The 6,818-nt window shown below is 43.8% G+C and overlaps 2 protein-coding genes across 8 annotated transcripts in view; one reads left to right on the top strand and one right to left on the bottom strand.

Moving 5' to 3' along the window:
* LOC135089729 (hemicentin-2-like) overlaps positions 1–6,818 on the top strand; it is an 82,589-nt gene that overhangs the window by 48,647 nt on the left and 27,124 nt on the right. The gene's annotated exons all lie outside the window — the stretch shown is intronic.
* Positions 1–6,818, bottom strand: part of LOC135089709 (uncharacterized) — a 219,527-nt gene that overhangs the window by 195,532 nt on the left and 17,177 nt on the right. The gene's annotated exons all lie outside the window — the stretch shown is intronic.

The raw sequence follows: 6,818 nt of genomic DNA, 5'->3' as shown, positions 1-6,818 counted from the left end.
CTCTCTCTCTCTCTCTCTCTCTCTCTCTCTCTCTCTCTCTCTCTCTCTCTCTCTCTCTCTCTCTCTCTCTGTGTGTGTGCATATATATATATATATATATATATATATATATATATATATATATATATATATATATATATATATATATATATATATATATATATATATATATATATATATATATATATATATATATATATATATATATATATATATATATTATTATTATTATTATTATTATTATTATTATTAGCCCATCTCTATACGGGGACGCTGTTTTCGGTGAACCGCCTCCAATTTCCTGTCACTTGCCATGTTGGTATCTAAGTCCGTATTCAGAAACGCGTTGCTCTCTCACCACGACTATTTTCAGAGGCCACAAACATGATTAGCCGGGTTCTCAAAAGTGATTCTCCTGTTAATAATGTGAAAATCTTGTTGATATATCACTAGAACTGTAAAAACACCCTCAAAAATCAGAGTAACTTCATCCAGAGCCTTTTGAATGTAGTGGTGGTGCGGTGTAGAAGTGTTCAGAATACGGTCCCTAGTCTCTTCTCTCTCATGTCATCTTGTATGCAATCTTTCCATCTAATCTTGGGTTTTCTTCTCCCCCTCCTTCCTTGCACTTTCATATCCATGACTCTCCTCTCATCACTTGCTCCATCCCTTCTCATTACGTGCCCGTACCATCTGAGCCTTGCTTCCTGTGTCTTTTTTCGAAATCTCTCCCACCTTCACTGTTCCTCTGATCCTTGTATTCCTCATTCTGTCCTTCCTCGTCACTCAACACATCCAACGTAACATCCTCATTTGTGCTACCTCCATCCTGTTTTTATTTACATTCTTCAGAGGTAATGCCTCTGCTCCATACGTCATCGCTGGTCTCACCACTGTTTTGTAAACCTTTCCCTTTAATTTCATTGGCATTTTCCAGTCATACACTAACCCTGATACATCCCTCCAGTTCCTCCATCCCGCTTAGATCCTTCTAGTTACTTCCTTATCCTCATTGCCATCTAATGATATGGTAGATCCCAGTTACTTGAAGGCATATACTCTCTTTAGCTCCACTCCATCCAGCTTGACGCTTTCACCTCTATTCTACTCTTCCTCTGTACACTTCATATATTCTGTCTTTGTTCTACTCATCTTCATCCCTCTACTCTCCAATGCTAACCTCCACTCATGCAGTCTTTGTTCTATGCCTTCTTTAGACTCATCCACTAAAGCAACATCATGTGCTTGCATCATGTCCCACGGTGTCCCCATTCGTACGTCCTCGGTCAGCACGTCCATCACAATGTTGAAGAGGAAGGGATTCAACGCAGAGCCCTGATGCAGCCCCACCTCGACTCCAAAGCTGTCTGTCGTGCCTACTCCACTTTACATCCATGTCTTGTTGACACTCCTATACATTTCCTTCACCGTCTTACATATTTTTTCCGGCACCTTCCTCTCTCTCGGGCATCTCCACAGCTCCTGCCTCGGTATTCTGTCATACGTCTTCTCCAGGTCTATGAGCACCATATGTGTAGTTCCTTCTGTTTTTCTCTGTACTTTTCAGCCATTTGCCTCAATATAAACACTGGGCTTGTTGTTGCTCTTCCAGGCATGAAACCAAACTGACCTCTGGAAATCTCAGCCTCCAACCTTAGTCTCTCGTCCATTATCCTTTCCCAAATCTTCATCGTATTTGATAGTAATTTAATTCCACGGTAGTTTCCACACTCAAGAACGTCTTTCGTCTTGAAGATAGATACCAACAGACTCTCCCTCCACTCATCTGGGATATTTCTGGGATATGCTCCTCTATCTTGCACATCAACTTTCATAGTAAATCCACTCCTTCGTCTCACAGTGCCCTCCAAGCTTCCACCGGGATCTTATCTGGCCCGGTCCCCTTGTTGTTGCTGTTGTTGTTTTTTTCATTCTTTTAAGCTTTCACGACTTCCATCTCTACTCCTCTTGTCAGTCTTGGGTATGGTATTCCATCATCATGGTAATCCCTTGGATTTTTCTCATTCAGTAAACCCTCAAACTACTTTTTCCCTCTCTCTTGTATCTTCCTTTCATCCCTCAGTATGACTCCATTTGCATCCTTCATCTGCTTCACATTATTTATATCCTTTGTTGCCTTGTTCTTGCTATTCTGTATATCCTTTTCTCTCGCTCGGGTGTTTCTACTTTGACGCTTTCACCTCTATTCTACAATTCATGACAAGCCTCCACCTTCGCCATTGCCACTGCTTTACATGCAGCCTTCTTTGCCCTTCTGTATTCCGTCTCATAAACAGAGTTCATTACGTAGAAACACTTGATGGAGACCGCAGTGGCATACAAATGGCATCTAACGAACACTACAAAGTGAGCCTCCCCTGTTCCGGTGTCAAGGTCGCGGGACAAGTGGTTGCCAGCAGCTTTCATTCATTCCCTCACCGTACAGTCAATATCAGTGGCGTAGGTGGTTATCCTGCCAAGCCATCACGCACTGCAGCCCGACACACACCACCAACACGCACGCTAACCCAACAGGAAGATATACACGGTACGACACGCGATTCAAGACACACACACACACACACACACACACACACACACACACACACACACACACACACTCCACATATACGTATTTCATAGCCTATAAAATCAAATTACTCTGGGGCATTAAAATTTTAAAGATAAAATACCAAATTCATCAGGTGACACGACCCACAACTCCTCTCTGTCTGTCTGTCTACCTACCTAACTACCTACCTACCTATCTACCAATCTATCTATCTATCTATTTGCTTGTCAACTTTCCAATCTCTACTTTTTTTCTGCAGTCTCTCTCTCTCTCTCTCTCTCTCTCTCTCTCTCTCTCTCTCTCTCTCTCTCTCTCTCTCTCTCTCTCTCTCTCTCTCTCTCTCTCTCTCTCTGTGTGTGTGTGTGTGTGTGTGTGTGTGTGTGTGTGACCTTAATTTCAATCTCCTCTCTTTTTCCTGCCGCCCACTATTTCTAGCTCACTCCCCGTCCCCCGCCCGTCTCTGAATGTGTCACTGGTAGGGCATCATGTTTACGTCGCGTAAGGAAACAAATGGGACGTTATGCCGTTTTCCTCCAGCGAACGGAGCATCAACTCAGCATCCACGTAATTAAAAACGACGTGCCTGAGTTGCGTTCGCCATACCTCAGTGTGTGTGTGTGTGTGTGTGTGTGTGTGTGTGTGTGTGTGTGTGTGTGTCATTGCTGGAAATATAAGGGAGAAATGTGCACGTTTTGTAATAGCATGTTTTGTATGTATCTGTTGTATGTACGTGTGATCAGTGTTTTGTATGCATCGCCTCGTGTTCTGAATGAATGTCTCGCAATTATTATTATTTTATGAAAGGGGGCGGCGTTCACGTGATTACACGCATAATAGAGCTGATTAAACCAACACGTCATGATTACAAATTTAATTACGTGTAGTGGCAGTTATAAGAATATATTTATTTCCACTGCCCTTCCCTTCTCTTCAGGTGTGTGTGTGTGTGTGTGTGTGTGTGTGTGTGTGTGTGTGTGTGTGTGTGTGTGTGTGTGTGTGTGTGTGTGTGTGTGTGTGTGTGTGTGTGTGTGTGTGTGTGTGTGTGTGTGTGTGTGTGTGTGTGTGTGTGTGTGTGTGTGTGTGTGTGTGTGTGTGTGTGTGTGTGTGTGTGTGTGTGTGTGTGTGTGTGTGTGTGTGTGTGTGTTGCGGCACAAAGAAGGCATGAGGGTTGTCTTGCATTACAGAGCCTCGGGAATTCACCACGCCCACGTTGCGGAGGTGCAGCACATTTCAGCACAATTGCAGGGGTAAGTTTGATGCACTGGCTCTTGCTGGACATGTGCGAGTGTAGGTGGAGGTGCGGGTGTGTGACCTTTCCACGCAAAACCTTAGGATTAGTTTTGAAATGTGTGACAGTACACTCGCCCACTTACTCATTTATTTAAAGCCACCCGTCCGTTGCAAATGACACATCGCAGAATTCAGAAAGAGTGACTTGAGTGAGCCGCGTTTGAAGCAGCATCCCGCTTCACTCCCAGGACAAAGGCAGCAGACAGCCGTGTGGGCGGCGTGTGTCGGGCAGCTCCCTTTGCTGCTCATATCTCCTACCAAATGTTGGTGAACTCAAAAGAAATAAAATTTTCTTTCAAAATATCATCATGTTCTGCACAGCATTCTTTTTTCAGAAGTATTGGGATTTGAACGATGAAAGGCTGCAGTTTATATAGATAACAAATTTAATAGATGACCAGCACCGTGATTACCGTCCACCACCGGTCAGTCTTGCTTCACGAAGCTGTCCAGTGCTAGCATGGAAAATAAGCTGAACAGCCCGTAGCAGATACGAGTACACAAGAGGGATGCCTTGACATGCCCTGGCAGCCGATCCCCACATCAGGGAGTAGGTCGACTAAAAGAGAGAAGAGTGGAGGGCTAGACATCCTCCCCTCAAGTATTTATAACTTCTATGAAAAAAAAAAAAAAAACAGTCACTACCGCCACCATCGACCTTAATTAAATCACCACCTGCACCACTTCCCTGCCTCCTTCCCTCCCTTTCTCCCTCCCTCCCTCCCTCCCTCCTACCTCACCTTCAGGCCATGCTATCCCCCATTCATTTCAAGGGCTGTGTTTCCCCATTTACGAACGAGCACCCGACAAACATACACCCGACAAACATACCCATTCAGTCACACCTCACATTAGCTCAGTCTGATTCACACACCTGGGTGAGGCGTGTGTGCGGCGGCGGGAGTTTGGTCTTCACTGGGCTCAGGAAAGGACAGACCAGGATGGTGGATGTGAGAAATGACGAGACTACCATACAAACATACACTCACACGAAGTATCCAGGGTCTTGTGGCGGGGCTGAGGAAGGAAGGGACGATCATACACTCATACACCCGTATCTTGGAATGTAATGCGTCTCGGAATGTAGGAGAGTCGTTTCAAGGCAAATTATAAAGGTGAAGTATATGATGATGTGCTTCCTCTGCATTCAGAATACTACAATAGCCTCAAAATTTGTGTGTGAGAGTTTCTGGGGTTGAATAAATACAGTGACCATGCGAGAAGTTATTTATAAAACTAAAAATTAGCTTCTTTTTTGTTTCTGGTGAAATAAAAGTTAAGCTGTACATGTCTATCTCATAAACGTGCAAAGCGACATACATCTTGGGGCTGACTGAACACAATGCAAGTCCAGCAAGATGCGTCTCAGCGACAAAGAATCAGAAGACTGGGAAAATACGAGTATTAATTTAGCTCTGAATGGTGGCTCTGGCTAATCTGACAGTGAGGGAGCGAAGCTGAAAGAGTATGGAATACCTTGAGAATAAGCCGACCACACCACCGCCTGACGATGCCACAGTATTCTATTCAAACAGCCATGATGCCCGCAGATATCTGGGACTTCGGGTACTGACAAGCACGCTGATGAAAATAGCATCCCTCCATTCACAGCGGTTTGCGAGGCTTTCCTCCTCTCTGTATTCCACCCACGGTTTTTTTTTTTTTTTTTTCGGTCTTAATTGAAGGCCAGTTTTTGTTGTTGCTGAGTGTGTCAACGTAAGTACCATCCTAGCAGGATCGCAACAGGTATCAGATCTCTATAAATACAGCTCACTAGCACGAAGGATGCTCCCTACTTTGCAGCGTCTCGTGCACGTATAGCAGAATAGCAATACATCACGAGGAACAAAATGAAGCTTAAACTAGGTCTTTTTTCCAGTTATTTATATTTTATGAAAATAGAGAAGACCATGATGAGCTTCCTTCTTCCCTTCACCACCATTATCATAATACTTTTAAGTGCTTTTACTACAACTTCTACTAGCAGCAGCAGGAGTTGTAGTTGCTGTTGCTATTATAGTAGTAGTAGTAGTAGTAGTAGTAGTAGTAGTAGTAGTAGTTGTTGTTGTTGTTGTTGTTGTTGTAGTAGTAGTAGTAGTAGTTGTTGTTGTTGTTGTTGTTGTTGTTGTTGTTGTTGTTGTTGTTGTTGTTGTTGTTGTTGTTGTTGTTGTTGTTGTTGTTGTTGTTGTTGTTGTTGTTGTTGTTGTTATAGCTAGTAGCCATAATAACAGTACAGCAGCAGCAACAGCAATAGCATTAAGGTTGTGAAGGAAGACCGAATTAAATGGAGGAAAGAGGAGATGGACGGAGAGGTAAGATGAGACATGATGGAAGAAAAGGTTTCACGCTCAAGGAAAATGAGTACGAGAAAGAGAGAAAGAGAGAGAGAGAGAGAGAGAGAGAGAGAGAGAGAGAGAGAGAGAGAGAGAGAGAGAGAGAGAGAGACCAAGGTAAACAAAGGCAAAACCACTCATCGTCTCTCCTTTCGTTTCCTCCACACCTTCCATTCTCTTCTATCTCGTGCCTCTCCTCGCCTCTCTTATCTCCCGTCGTGTCCCTGCCTTCTCTCCTAACTCGTCCTCCTCCTCCTCCTCCTCCTCCTCCTCCTTCTCCTCCTCCTCCTCCTCCCACCAACTAGAGGGCGATAGGAGAAAATTATTGAAACAGGAAAACTGGACTGTACGTTTGCTTGGATTAAGAGATGAAGACAGCGAGCAACAATCAGAAAGCAGAAAGAAGGGAAAGAGAGAATGGCAAAGTATCAAAGTGAGGAAGAAAAGATAAGGGGAAAGAATGTAAAAAAAACTCACTATCTTTTTTTCTTCCATCTTTTTTTTTTCAACATTATGAACGAATGTCACACTCCCTCCTCTCACTCCCCCTCTCACTTCTATTATCGTGATGAGACTCTGAGCTTTATTTCCTTCCATCCGCCACTCCTCCTCCTCCTCTTCCT

The sequence above is a fragment of the Scylla paramamosain genome, chromosome 3, assembly GCF_035594125.1.
Source record: "Scylla paramamosain isolate STU-SP2022 chromosome 3, ASM3559412v1, whole genome shotgun sequence".
NCBI classification, from domain to species: domain Eukaryota; kingdom Metazoa; phylum Arthropoda; class Malacostraca; order Decapoda; family Portunidae; genus Scylla; species Scylla paramamosain.
This window is presented reverse-complemented; position numbering and strand designations above follow the sequence as displayed.